This window comes from Sylvia atricapilla, chromosome 5, assembly GCF_009819655.1.
Source record: "Sylvia atricapilla isolate bSylAtr1 chromosome 5, bSylAtr1.pri, whole genome shotgun sequence".
Lineage (NCBI taxonomy): Eukaryota > Metazoa > Chordata > Aves > Passeriformes > Sylviidae > Sylvia > Sylvia atricapilla.
The window spans coordinates 28775411-28790449 of NC_089144.1; the positions used below are offsets into that span (position 1 = coordinate 28775411).

Below are 15039 nucleotides of genomic sequence, written 5' to 3' on the forward strand. Positions count from 1 at the left end.
CCCAAATATTATTTTCTATATGTTCTAATGCTATTGTGTTTGGTAGAGTTTGCACTTAATTCTAGAGATATCTAGATTATGATCTATAAAATGGAATACTTTTAGGAACTTAGTTCACAGAAGCCTGAGTAATAACTTTGATTTGGGTTTTGCACAACCAGTTTCTCCTGTTGTCGATTTGAATATTGAAGCTGTCAGCTTCTGCAGAATTTAAATAAGATTCTAGAATGATGACAGAAGTATTTTACCGAACTGAACAAGATGCTTAGTTTCTTATAAACCAGGTACTGTGAATTCTTTAAGAATTAGACAAGATTAAATTTAATAATTAAAAATTAAGAGTGGAAAATGAACATTTTTTAAAACATAAATATTTAAAATTAACTTCTGGATCTGCAATTAAATTTTCTGGATTTTAAAAAATAGTTGTGATAGATCTGATGATTTTCATAATCATAATGAGTCATCATAATAAAACACTGTGAATATTCCTTCTATATATGGAATCAGTCTGTAGAAATTTGTACACTCTTGTGTTTACTTGAGTTCTCAGCATATAAAAGTTTTCAGGGGGTTGTTTTCCAGTTTGCATTGAGAGAACTATTAAGGTATTTAAAATAAGTAAGAAATTAAGTCAGACAGGGCATGTTCCACTGATTATATGTTAAAGGATTGGTGAGGGCCCAGCTAATGTTTAGAAAGTGAGGTTTGACCCATTGAACCTCTTCTACTTCTGTCTCTTAAAGTTTTTTCTTTTAGAGCACCAGATCTAATGATGTTTGCTATTTGGTTTATATTTATTCTCAATCTGACTACCAAGTATTTCTTGTTCCAGACTCATGATAAAGCCTTCTTTGCTTTGCCCTCTCCATATCCATTTGTCTCCAAAGCCCTAACCAGGAGAACGAGCAAAATTTTCCAGATATGTACTTTTACTTCACAGGATGATACTGTTTGAGGAAAACCCAGAGGCAAAAAACTGTGCTGACAGAACGTGCATGGTGTCGCAATGAGCAAATCCATTGCTGTGCAGCAGAGAAATAGGCAGTCTGATGCCCTGGGCAGGAGGGAGGTGGCAGCTTGTGATATAGTCTGTTTGTTCTCTTAAGAAAAACAAGTGAAAATATCCCTTAAGCAATTGAATTGAATTAAATATTCATACAGGTGTTCTGTTTTAAATTAGTCCATCTCAATATCTTGGGTATCGCTCATATCACTCTTTTGTGAAGTTGCCTCTGCCTTTTCTCTAAGCTACAATAACACAATTACCAATTTCAGAATTTTAAATGAAGCGTGATTGTAAATGATCACCCTGGCTCATCAAGAAAATAGTTGTATATTATTTATTTGATGGGAGACTTACTGTGACCATTCATTTAAAATCATGTTTGAAGAAAAACTAAGTTCTTCATGTGCTGATGATGACAAGGCAAAATGTGTCAAACCAAGGGCTCCTTGCTGTTTGCTGTATAGTGACTATCTTTTAGGAGTCTGCAGTTGCTTTGCAAGTATTAACTGGAGCTGATGCAAAGAGAGGAAACTAGAATTTCTGCTTGTGGATAAAGGCTTGGAAAAATCCAGACACTCTTAAACAGAGCCAAGAATTACATGTGTCACTCCCAAACTAGAAAAACTTTGAAGTAGATATTTCATTTGGGCCAATATTGCTTGGAAATGAAGGATATGGTTGCAGATGCACAGATGCTTGAAAACATTTCTGAAGTGGTACTGCAGATCTTGGACATTTTTGGTCTCATCTTTGAAACAACAGGTATAGTGATGTTATTGTGGAAACATCGAGGTTGCATTGGATTTACCTGAGCCAATGTCCTCATAACAGGGCCTTGGGTCAGGTCATTCAGGGCTCTGTCAGATTGAGCCCTGCCTGTTTGCAACGAAGGAGGCTCTGCTGTTTCCCTGGGCAGCCTTTTCCAGTGTCTTGAGCTCTTTGTCTTGAACTCAGCTACTGTTGCATTCCAGAATATGGTTTGTTTCCACCAAGGATGTGGTTTCTGCTCGCTTCTTCTCTTGACACCTTTCAGTCTGCATTCTTGAACTGCAGAATCCCAGCTCCTTGCTGTGGTCTCCTACTCTTGGGTCCTGCTCCACTGGAGTGGGCTCTGCTGCTCTCAGGGAAGGGTTCATTTCCTAGAATCCTCTGGCTCTGACACTTCATGATTGGAAGAACAGGGGTTTTTCTGTCACTTTTGCATGGCAGGTACTGTGGAAACTGTTCCCTTCAGTCCAGATGCAGAGTGTTTTCAATCTTTGTGCTTCTGCATGGAGTGGAAATTCTGCAGCATTAATGCTTGTCTCATATTTTGATATATCCCATGATGTGTTTTTCCATGTTCTATAACAAAAAGCTTTGGGGAGTTTTTTAAATAAATAGAATACTGAGGTAATTTGCTTTTTGGTTCGGATGTTTTTTGATTGTTTGATTGGGGTTTTTTTTGAAGTTAGGTGTTTCCTTAGATCTTTTGAATGTGTATTTCCCTCTTTTCTTTGCTTTTACAATTTTGAAATAAGGTGTTAAATGTTGTCGGAGCATTTGTCTGAGCATGGTGAGATAGAACCCTATTAAACAGATTCTTGAAAACAGCATAGCGAATTTTGCATCTGCATGTCAGGATCAATGAATGTCTATAGTTTGGAAATGTAACCAGTTCATGCACTTTTAAAATATCTTTGCATTTAATAACATGCATTATGCATTAAGGTAATACTTTGAAGTTGTTTAGTTTCTGGTTTTATATAGTTAAGGATCAGCTTATGCTTTTAGCATGAAATGTGCTGAAGTGTGGTGGTTTTTCTCGGAAGTGATGACAAATATGTCCCTGGTGTTAAATTCATAATTGGAGCTATTCAGCATCAGTGTTACACAAAAGGCTATCTCTTTGTTCTTCCTTCATGAGCACAGGTAGAAGAGATTCTTGAAATGTCTTATCTTGTCTAGACATCAAGTCTGTAACACTGTGTTAATTAGTCCATTATTATGTGTCCACTTTTCTTACATGATGCATATTCAAGTTGGATTGACATGTATTACCTCTGAAAATCTATTCTGAAGACACACTTTACCAGATGACAATTTTACCAAGTACCCTCCTTGATTCTGGCAAAAAAAATCAGACCTGTGAGTTTCTGTCTCAGTTTGGCTACCACAGAGTTTTGGCATCTAAGGAATTAATTAAGTACAGGAATTAATACATTCATGAATTTTTTTTTATTCTTAATGGAATCACTGGCTGACTCTGTGCTTTCAGTTCACTAGTGTTTTTAAATGTTCAAGAGAACAGTATTTTTAAATGTTTAAACATAGTTTAATTGCTTCTTTAGTTGACATTCTGAATTAATATTGTTTGTTAGGAGTCCTCAATAGTATTAATGAACTGTTCCAGCCTTCTTGCTGGAAGATGCTGAAAATCAGAGACCTTTCTAAAGCTTATCTTTGAAGCTTCATAACCGTGGTGCATAGAAAGAAGGAAAAATGGAGGTGTGGCTAGGTCCAGGCTGTCCAAATTCTGTTTCCTGGTCTGCTGTCTAATTACTTCTTTTTTTGAGGTGAATTACTGACATCTCTGACCTAAAAGTTACAATTATGTTAAAAAGACATGTTTTGGCAGTTACAGGGTGTGTTTAGTTTGAGAAGAACTGTTTCTTGTTTTTCTTCTTTGTCATAGCTCTTGTTCTGGTAAGATCTATGCAGCAATAGCTGAATTGTCTTTGTGTGTACTTAACACTTGTTAATGAGACTCTGTTCTCTGGAGATGCTGCTCTGAGAGAAGACTGACCTTTCACAAAGTGATACTTTATGTTGTAAGGACTTTGTTAAAAAAAAATTGTTTTATTATCAACAAAACATGAAGAAAATTTTACAGGCATTTCTGTCATTATAAAATAGCTAAATTTTATGTAGTGTTTGGGAGTTTACTGTATGCTTTTCTCCCTGCCGCCAACCTAACCTGTGTCCTTTGCTAATTTTGTTTTGCGTCAAGCAAAACTATTTTACGGTTCTTCTACAGTATAAAGATGAAAGAGAATGTAAACAATGAAGTAGCTTCTTCATTTTGGCCTTGGATAAACTCATGGTAAATGCATTGGAAAAGTTTTGTACGGCTTGGAAGTGACAGATTAAGTGTCTTAAGTTCTAGCATGTTTAGTAAAACAAGTAAATTAATAAATGGGAATAATGGGAATCCAGGAAGGAATGGAGGAGGATGTCAGAGCTGGCCCTTGGATGTACCTTTTTTTTTGAAAAGCTCACTTCAGCTGAGCCAGGAAAACTGGTTACTGTTTCCTTAGATTAGCTTGTTGGTCTGCTTGTTGCACTGTTGCTCATTTCAGGCAAAATTATCTAGGTTAGAAAAAATTCCCCTAATTAAAATACAAGTTAAGAAATAGATGAGTTAAGTGAAGCTGAAGGAACTGGAACAGTAGCTAAAAACACATTAAAGGATTATTTCTGGTTGTAGATGAGGTCAGACATGCCTTGTTTCTGACAGGAGTAGACCAGACAAGAGTAACAGGCCAGATGAGAGTAAAATATGGGGAAGCTGTAGATTTTCACTCCTTCTCAGCTTTCCTGTTGTCTTTCAAACCTTCTGTACTTAATACACAGTGACAAGGCCTTAACGATGGACTCATCATCATCAGTCTAATTTGGTTGGTAGCATAGTATGTATCCTGCCTCCTCTGAGCTTGTATTTATTTTACTTAAATGTATGTTGTAATTAAGTGTGTTGATTCATTTTTTCCTAATCAGGAAAACATTTGTGTCAGGTTTTGTTATTTGTCTTAAGCTTCTCAGAAAAAATGATGATAACTCTTCTACTTAATTATCATCTGCTTATGTGGTTTATTAGTTTTCTTGTATCATTATCCCTCTCCTTATGTATAAAAGTCAAGTTATGTATTCCTTTCCACATATTCTTTCCACTATTCTACCTTTTCTTTCGTAATAATTCTGACCTGCTAATTTTTCTACTATCATTTAGTATTTATTCTAGACTTCCTTTTTGCCATTACAAAATCAAATCAGTCACATTGTAATGCTTACTTGAGCTCTATTTTTCATGCTTTCCTTAAGTTTTGTGCTTGGTTTTTTTGGGGGGTGGAGGGTGTCTACTTTTTTTTTTTTTTCCTGGCTGGGGTCTTTCAATTTTGCAAATATGACCTGTTTGTTAGAAATTCCTGTTTTGATGTTTGTGAAACTACAAGATGGGGAATATAAAAGCTGTTGATAAGTTTCTTCACTGTATCTTTTATTCTCCTTACAAATAGATTTATTTAAATCAGGATACTTGTAAAAGGACATGGAAACTTTAGCTACTTAACTTTTAGCTACTTATTTTTCTTGTGTTTGGACCACCATACTTTAGAAGTTATAATCCTGCACATTCCATTTGCTCAGCTGTGTTCTGTTCCTTTTCTGTGGACATTAATGGGTTATTTGGTGTGCACTGCTGTGTTCGTAATTACAAACTGCTGCATATGCAAAAGCAGCGCAACTCATTTTACTCAGCACCTGAAGGTATGGTTTAATAAGGAAATATATTACCACATTTCAGATTTTTGCCAGCAGCTTTTTTCGTTGGGAAGCTGATAAAAATGGGTGTTATTTAATATGCAGCGCTCATAGGGAAATAATTTTAAGAGAATTTAATACCAGAAATGTATGCATTTATCCAGTAACAGTGGGGTGTTTCTAAGAGAGGTTTGAATTAAATGCAACTCACCTTTAAATTTCACCACTATTCATTGAAGATCATGTTTGCCTTATTTTTTTTTCATGTAAACAGTTTTAGGCCTGTGCTGATCACATTATTTTGAAGTTGCCAAATGCTGGCTATTCAACCCGTTGACAAAAGTAGAATTTTTGATGTAGTGGCACTTCATGATGTGATTAAGCAGCGCTGCGGACTCCAAGAATCTCAGATGATTGTTGGCTTACAGGTATTTTTAAAGGGCATTTTTTAAAGGTGTTACAATTTGGTGGCAGATCTCTGGAACACTTAAATGGGAGAAGGATAGTAATTAAATACTTGGTGGAATTCCTGGACTTAGTTGAAGCCAAAAGAAATGTGAAAAAACATTGTTCAAATCTGAAAGACAAGATCAACTTCTTGGTCAGATAAAGTGAAAATCTAAGGAATTATTCATTAAATGGCATTTTTTCAATCAAAGGCTTGTAGTGACTGTTTGACTTAAAATTTCTGGTTCTGTTATGAGAAACCTGTAGAGAAAAAACAGGATAAAAGACTTGGAAACTATAATAATGAGTGGGCTGGAAAGAGGAAAGACTAGTTTCAAGAGATGATGAGTGTCAACAGGATTGGAAAAGGTGTTAGGAAGAGAAGAAACTCACTAAAAATGTGTGGGCCTTGACATATAATTAGGAATTAATTTTGAGAAATTGCCTACTGAAAAAGCTGTCAGAAGTTGAGATGCTTGGAAGGATAAGCAGAATTGATGCTGGCAAACCTCCTGGAAATGATGAAGGATAAAACCAGAAATGAATCGTCTGAGCCTTGATAAAGGCAATAGTTGCTGTGGGAGTGAGGGTTATTGTTTCCATGGGTTGGGGTTTTTTGTTTGTTTGTCTGGGTTTGTTTCTTGGGGGTTTTTTGTTGTTGTTGGCACTTTTTTTTATGATGGGCTTTTGTTGTTGGTTTTAATAACCTGGATTTAATTCAGAGGGTAGATCCTTCTCTCCGACTTGGTCTCCAGCTTATTCTTGCCTTAACAGAAGGGCATTGGTGGATTAAGAAGTAGGTTAGCAGTGTGTTTTTTTATTTTTGAACTGTTTCAAGGATTAAAGATAAAATTATCTCTTAGGCTCAATACACTGAGGATTAAAGTTTTAAGTATTTTTTATTCTTACTACCTACTGTCTCTTCATGATTGTAATTAGGGAAACTTGCTGCTTCCTGGATTGAAACAGAATAAGAACAGAATCAGTCCCATATACCTGGTAATTAGATCCAGAAATTTAAATTCCCCTAGAAATAGCTTAAGCTCAAAGAACTACTGCCTGGTGTCTTTACACCCACCCACCCAGCCCCCCCAAACACTGATTATGTATTAGCTCTGTCAGTATTTCTGATACAGTCTGAGCATTGATCTTCTGAAAGAGAGGATACAGGAGTCCAAGTGGTGCTTAGAACAAGATATATATAGGGCAAACAGAGAACAGTGTCATGAGGAAAATTTCATAAAACCATATGGGATGGCAGTAACTGAGCCAACAAGTAAAAACCCATGGAAAGTGGCAAATGAAAGGTGTAGTGGCAGGAGGGTAGGTGACAGGAAGGACTTGATGTTTGGCATGGAAGCTGGTTTCCATTTCTCCTGCACTTTTGGGCCTTAGGAGGTTGAAATAGGCAGCAACAGAAAAGTGTCACACACAAAATGTGTAGGTAGGGAAAATCTGCTTAAGTGTGAATCTACAGCTTTGTGGGGGTTTCTGTGTCTTTTTACAGACTGTTCTTTATACAACAGAAGCTTGTTTTGTAGATGACAGCTCTCCTGGTGCCTGTAGTTTATTCCTCTAGTCCATTTGTAATCTGATTTATAACACTGACTCATGTATAAATATATGATCATCTGTGACCAAAGACACTTGGGTGACAAGTTGTGTTTGTCACCTGGTCCTTAGATTTATGTGCTGTATCTGAGTGTCTCACCTAGCCTGACATGTTCTTTCTTTTGGCAGTTGTTCCATTGAGTAGATTAAACTTAATATGTTTTGAAGATGGGTAAATTTTGCCTATTCATTTTCTCTGAGCTTTAAAATACAGGGTAATATTATAGTTCTAAAGGCATCAGCATTGGGAACTTTTCTGAAGTTTAATTTCCTAAATTATGTTGGGAAGAATTCTATAGTTGCATAAGTTGCTTATGCATGTGCTGATTCTTTAAGTTAATATTATGAAAACATTAGTTTTTTATCTTGGGGTATAAATGACTAATGCACATGACCATTTATTGCTGACCTACCAAAGATCACTTTCCTCTTTTGTTTGACTCTTATTTGCATTCGTGTGGTGACTTGAGTCTTCTGTGGTTGTGGACATACACTTGTATGCATACCACAATGGCATGCTTCACAAAATATGGCAGAAAAACCAGCGCCAAGATTCCCCACAGGGCAAAGTTCATGGTGTGCCTGTTTTACCTTGCTACTTTAACTTGGATATGCTAGTAGAGTCAGCCTGACTTGAAAAAAACACAGAAGGTGAATACTGACAAAATTGAGTGGGTCATGGGTTGTTCTTGGTTGTTTACCTTCTCATGCTTCTTGAGAAGAAGTGTTCATACATTAATTTTCTGAACTATTGAACTTCAAGTATTGCTCTGAATGACACTAGTAACCTGTAATAGATGGGTTTGATACTGTTTCTCCGAGGTTTAATCTGTTTGTTAGCAATCTTTCCCCTTCTCCTTAGTCCACATAGCTTAAATACTTGGTTTCATTACAACATGAAATGTTCTACTTAGGTGGGTAATGTGTGTGCTTACTTGACCATTATTACGCACCTCACAAGCAGTTCACCACCTTAGTATAGTAAATAATTTATATATTAACTTTTTTGGTCATGTGCTACCTAAATAAAAAAAAAAATCCACATAAGCATTTTTAAACACAAAATCATAAATAGATTAGGATATGCTGACACAAGCTTTTCAGTGATCATCTCCAGCTGGAAATTTGCCCATTTTATTATGTTTTTTCTTCACTTGGCTTCCTGGAGAAACTATCTTGTGCAATCTCAGTATCTGTGCTATGTATCTTTTGACTCTATTGTCTGATTTCAACTAAATTCCATTTAGGCATAAACCAAGATGATTAGTTGTTACAAGCTTTATGAAAATAGGCAGTAACAGAAACTGTATGAGTTCCAGTGGAGACTATATTATGATTGCATCCCAGTATACATCAAGAAGTCCCCTTAAGCAAGTGCTGCAGTCAAAACCAAACTGTAGCACTGCAGACTTCAGCTGCACAGTACAAGGAATTTGGTGGCAATCATAGTTAGAGGAATTTCATCCGTATGTTGTACTGCTCCCTGTGATGGCACAGTAGTCTTTGTGGGGCCCAACCATGAGTCAGGTCAAGAAAAAGAAAAAAAAAAAAATTCAGACACTTACATAACTAGTTCCCTTAAGTACAGTATGCTTCCTTGCATATGTCTGCTGCTGCAAAGGAGTAGTCACCCTGTGTTGTCTGTAGAGCCACTGCTGTCTCTGAACATTCAGTATCCTGAAAGTACTGCTTTAGACACTTTAGACACAGTTACTTAATCATCAGGCAGGAATCTATAGCGAGCTGTAGTCTTTGATGGTATTTGCACAGTAACTGTTTATTCTTGTCATAGGGAAGATAAAAAAGTTTTCGTTCAGTTTCTAAAGCTGCCATGACCAGAACTGTCATCTTCCTTTGAGACACCTCACCATCTTCTAATATTGACAGGATTGGTTCTATGTATTTTTGAGAATTAACTCAATTGGAAACACTAGTGCCTCAGAATTGCCCCTTTCACCTGGCCTGTTGGAGCCAGACTTTGATTTATTGAGAAACAAGCTGGCCCCTAAGTTCTTGCAAGTATTTCTAGCTGAGGAATGAGGAGACCTCAGAATTGGAAGGTGGAGGATATCTGGAAGAGATGAAAGGATTTATGGTGACAGGAGAGGTAGGGTTAGTAACTGAGTGTGCGAAGCAATGAACAAGGGTGGGACTGGACTTGCAGTTGAGGAAAAAAAAAAAAGAGATTTTTGCCAAGATCAGAAACTGCAGCCAAGAGGGTGGGGGAAGGAATGGGATGGGGAACATGGGTGGAGATGGGAATTAATTCCACAGAAGCTCTACAGCCCGTGGGCAAGTGCAGTGGAGTTTCTCCCTGGCTGGAGGGTGGAGACACTACATCATGCAAGAAAACCTGCTGCTATTTCTGCTGCCAGAAACAAGTGAGGAGCAGTCAGGTGCTTCCAGCTTGGTGTCTTCCTCTCTGGATGCCTCGAGGCATCTGCAGGAAGCTACAATTGTAAGGCAGGAAATGCAGCGTTCCTGCATCAAGTACCTGAAATTGCTTACTAAAAAATTTTGGTAAACATGCCATTCACTGCTGTGCTTCTGTTGTCTGTTTTGTTCAGTTTACTGTATTTGTCAACTAGGACATAAATGTAATGTAACTTAATATAAAAATGAGCGTTCAATGAAATTATTACCTAAGCATAACTCAAAAATGCCCTGACAAAGTCTTTTAAATGCTTTTCATAGTTTTTGTCAAGCTTACTCTTAGGCATCTCTGCAGCTCACTGTGCATGTTTCCTTTTTCTTATGTTGATATGGAAGGCGATTTCTTGCAACTATGTTTTTGCTAAAATAAGAAGCAGAGATAAGCAAGTAATTATCTGGTGTCTCATGACCCAGATAAGTTACTAAAAAACGCTTAACTTTAGGAGCGTTCCTTTCTACTTTAAGCAGCATGGACTTTTTGCTACCCAGAAAAGCATGTATTATTATATTGGGCTGGCTCTGAAGCTTTTTGATGTGTGTAGGCATTACTCGTGTCACAGTAAGCAGCCAGAGCAGTGATCCCAAAGAGAAGTATCTCATCTGCTGTAAAGGTTGTTCTAAGTATTCCTGACAAAACATATGTGCATATTGCAGAGGAGTTATATTGAGATACGCAGAGGTCTGTTGGGGATAAAGTGCTGAGCTTGGTTTTGTCTGCTGTGGATCAACTAAGATTTTAAAAGAAGCAAGGACATTTACCATGTTACCTGAGTATGAATACTCAGTGTCTGGTGTCAGGTGAGGTTTTATGGGTGTAAGGATAGAAACTTCCATTGGTATGTTTGCAGTCTTATTTCACTATATATCACTCAGAAGGTAGGTGTAATTAGTAAGCTAGTAGTTTTTTACTGTATTCCTTAAAGCTGCTGTATTACATATTACAGCTCTGAAAGAACAAGTGTGGTTATGTACATAATATATACTGTGAGCAGTGTTTCCAGTCTTTAGATGATGTTTCCATGCAGTTATGGAATGTACCTTTTGTTTCTATTTTCCTGTTTGGTGGAAATGCAGGAAATGTAAATGCATTTCTGTCACAAGGTGATACAAAGATGTTCACATAATGCAATTGACTTAAAATATTTTTCAGTGAATTTTTGATTTTTCAGAGTGCTAGGGATGTAAGAGCTTGAGTAAATACTTGCTGAGGGGACAGGGAGGACTCAGATAAAATATGGGAGAAGTGAAGGTAGTCAGAGATATTAGTGCTTCCTTTGTTAGGTATTTATTGGCCAACTGCAGTCTTTGGAGCAGGAAAAGTGATTTGGCTTTGACCACAGTGCAGTTTGCTGGGCATTGATGCACTAAGGAGAACAAAGGAAAGAGGTAAAGAAGTGAAAAAGATTAATACTAAGTTAAAGTAGTATAAAGAGAGTAAATTAATTATGTCAAAACTAAGCAGTGGTTCTAAAATCTGGTTTAGGTGCATTGCAGCCAATAAATGGAAAGTGTTGTGTTTTCTTCATCAAGAGTGTTAGCTGTTGACTTACCCTGGAAAAGGCAAGGTTTTTTTTTTTTTTTTTCCCTTGAACAGTTGCTGTTATTATTTTACACAGTCCATGGTACTCTTAAATACATAAATAAATAATTCTTTGTTTAGTATGTAAATCAATTCTTTGTGTATGCTTATCCTTGAAATAACAAAATTCCTTACCAGCTGATTTAAAAATAGAAAGTTTGCAATGTTTATACCTTTATGTGATTTTAAGGAACAACAAGACCACTGGATTTTCTGATTTAAATAAGAAAAGGTCATTAATTTTAATTGTCGTTTTCTATTTAATTTGGCTTGCTCTGTTCTAAATAATTAAATATTTTTTCCTAATTTAATTCTGATTCCAGACAGTATAGTTCAGTCTTTATTAGCATGACCTGTTCAGTTTTTTTTTTTTTGGTCTTGGTTTTGTTTGTTTGCATTTAGTTGGGGTTTTTTTTAGTTGTTTATGGGGGGGTTTGGTGTTATTGGGGGAGGGTGTTGGTGTTTTGTTGGCTTTTTGTGGGTTGGTGGGTTTTTTGTTTTGTTTGTTTTTTGGTTGGGGTTTGTTTTAAGTTCTGGAAGGCTGTGTGAAGGAAGTAATGCCTTATTTTTCAGGATATGTTTATATGAATAACCTCTGTGTATTCTGTATTTTTGAGAACATGTGGTAATTTTGTATGAAGTAAGGTTAAAAGGTAAATGGTGTGGTACCGTTTCTTTTGGCTGTTGCATTAAAGTGATTGACCTTTAGCAACCTATCTTTATCTTAGGCAATAAACTGTTTAGTTCTGCTTATCAAAAGAGACTTCACTGCTCTCTTTTTATGCTGTTCTCATCCAAAGCACACTGTATCAGTCCAGCATCAGTAAACTATCAGCAGCAGCTATTATTCTGTTTAGAGATTAGGCATAAAAAGTTTGTTGTAACAGTACATTTTATTCAGTAAATATTTTCATTTGTAGTTCAGTGGTTTCAAGTTTCATTATCTAGATTAGATCTTCTTTTCTATTACCTCCTTATTACCTTACTCTCTTCCCCAATTTTAGCTGTTTGACTTGACATTAGTTTGGTGTCACTGTAAAGTGAGTTATTTTAGACTATTCGCACTATATCCTATGTCTAAAGGTAAAGGTTAAAATGGCAAAGTAAGTATCTTTGCAGATTTTTGACAGATTTTCTAATTATTTGGATCCATTCAAATCATCAACATGGTAGTGGTAATTTGAAATTTGATGAAGTATAGAGTTAAACAAATCCCCCATACCTTCAGATGTCTGTGTGATTTATCAAAGTGAAGTTCTACACATTGGAGTATTGGCCAGAAGCAGAATTTCCTGTATCTCTGAAGTGACCATAATTCATTATGCTGCTGGTGATACTCAACAAATCTGTAACCTGCAGGAGGCTGACAGAGTTTGATGGCAGCTGCTAGTTTGTTCAAGCTATTTTTTTCATTGACTTGTTAATTTACATGATGCTCCACTGTTGTTACTAGTAAACAAATACTGATACCATAATCAGCCTCTCTGTTTATAGATGGAGTAAATAGGATATTTCATTAAATAAATCCAAGAAAACTGAGTCTAGACTGCTTGTATCCTTGTGTCAGTGTTAGAGTGTCTGTCAAGACCAGGGCAGTGATTGTCCTCCTGTACTGAGCACTGGTGATGTGAATCCTGTGTCCAGTTCTGGGCCCCTCACTACAAGAAGGACATTGAGGTGCTGGAGCTTGTCTGGAGAAGGGCAGCAGAGCTGGTGAAGGAGCTGAAAGTCAGTTCTTATGAGGGGGAGCTGAGGGTGTTTATCCTGGAGAAAAGGAGGCTCAGGGAGGACCTTGTCACTCTCTACAGCTGCCTGAAAGGAGGTTGTAGCCGCGTGGGTCAGTCTCTTCTCGCAGGTGGCAAGTGACAGAGGAAATGGCCCCAAGTTGCACCAGAGATTGTTTGAATTTGATATTAGGAAAAATTCAAAACTGTTGTCAAACATTGGAAGAAGGTGCCCAGTAGAGCGTGGAATCGCTATCCATGGTGTTTTTGAAAGATGTGTAGATGTGGCACCTCAGAACAAGTTTTAGTGGTGCACTCGGCAGTGTTGTGTTTACAGCTGGACTCAGTCTCTAAGGGTCTTAAAGGTCAATCTTAATGATTCTGTGATTCTGAGTTTTATCTCTTGAGTACTGGAAATATCCCTGTTACTTTTTGACTTGGTGGATTTGTTGCATCGAGCTGCTACGAGAATTTGTAGGTGTCAGGGATCACAGAAAGCTGTCTGAAGGATACAGAGCTGAATCTCTCAAAAAGAAACCCCAGGACAGAGCAGTATTTGATGATCCCAGTTTCTTCTCTCTTTTTATAAGGAAAGACTGAAGCCAGACTTGAAAACAAAGCATTTCGGTGTATGCCATAATCTGGAGACAAGCAAACACTTCAAAAAGTCATGAGTGTGTTCACATATCTTGCCAAGTTTGCTCCCAATCTGTCCTCTGTCAATTCACCCACCCCATCAGACAATTTCTGGAAAATGTTCAGTGACACTGGATTGAATAGGGCAGACATTCCTTTAATGAGTTTGATAGGTAGCAGTTCTTGTGCTGAAATTCTGCAGCCTTGTGTAACTATCTCATTAAGAAAAGCTTGAAAAGAGACTGTAGAAAGCCAATGTTCTTAGAAGATGTTTTTAAGTACAAAATGGGCTTGTTTTTTGCTCTTTTGATTTCTCAGTGATTTCCAAGCTCTTTTGAACCAGCTAATTGCTGTTATTCTTCAGTATTACTTATGACTGTAACCCAAGCATATCTAATAATTAATTCCAAGTACCATGGGGATACAGTCAGTGGTACAGCCACTCAGTAAATGCAGAACTTGTACTAAATTCTCTTGGAACCACAGTTGGTAATCACTGCCCTAAGACATATGACTTATTGACCATAAAAGACAATCTCTATTCCTTGTGGCTTTCTCTTTAGGGAGAGATATGCTTTATGTTTTTAACGATTTTTGGATCAGATTTCTGCTTCCAAATTGATGTGAAAATAACTGGAATTGTCGGAACAGATTTAGAAGGAGAGAGAGTTTGTGTGTTCAGTGCTAAAAACACAGAAGGAATGAACATATTTGCAGTAAAAAATGAGGCTTCATCATACAGGTTCTGTGACCTTCTCCAACCCCAGCCTTTGCAGCAGCTTTATGCTCTGTTTCTGTATATATTTTGTGTTTGTCTGAAGTTGCATACTAAGGTAGGCAAACATGTAAACACACACAGATCCTGTGTTCTTTGTCTCTCTGTGTTAGGTGGAAGTTCTGTGTTTCCAGATGAGCTCAATGTGGACACGCCAGTGTAAAGCTATAGATAAACATCCTCTTTAGATGTCATCCATAGCTGCTCATCATTTTCTTACCCAGGATAGGTGATTCCTCCCTGCAGCCCAACTGATGTCCTAGCATGTGACCAAATCAGACTGGTTTTGCATAAGAATTCGTTTTAG

At 37.1% G+C, this 15039-nt stretch overlaps 1 protein-coding gene across 4 annotated transcripts in view; it reads left to right on the top strand.

Moving 5' to 3' along the window:
• The window catches only part of PPHLN1 (periphilin 1), a 60650-nt gene that overhangs the window by 34294 nt on the left and 11317 nt on the right, over positions 1-15039 (top strand). The window lies entirely within an intron of this gene.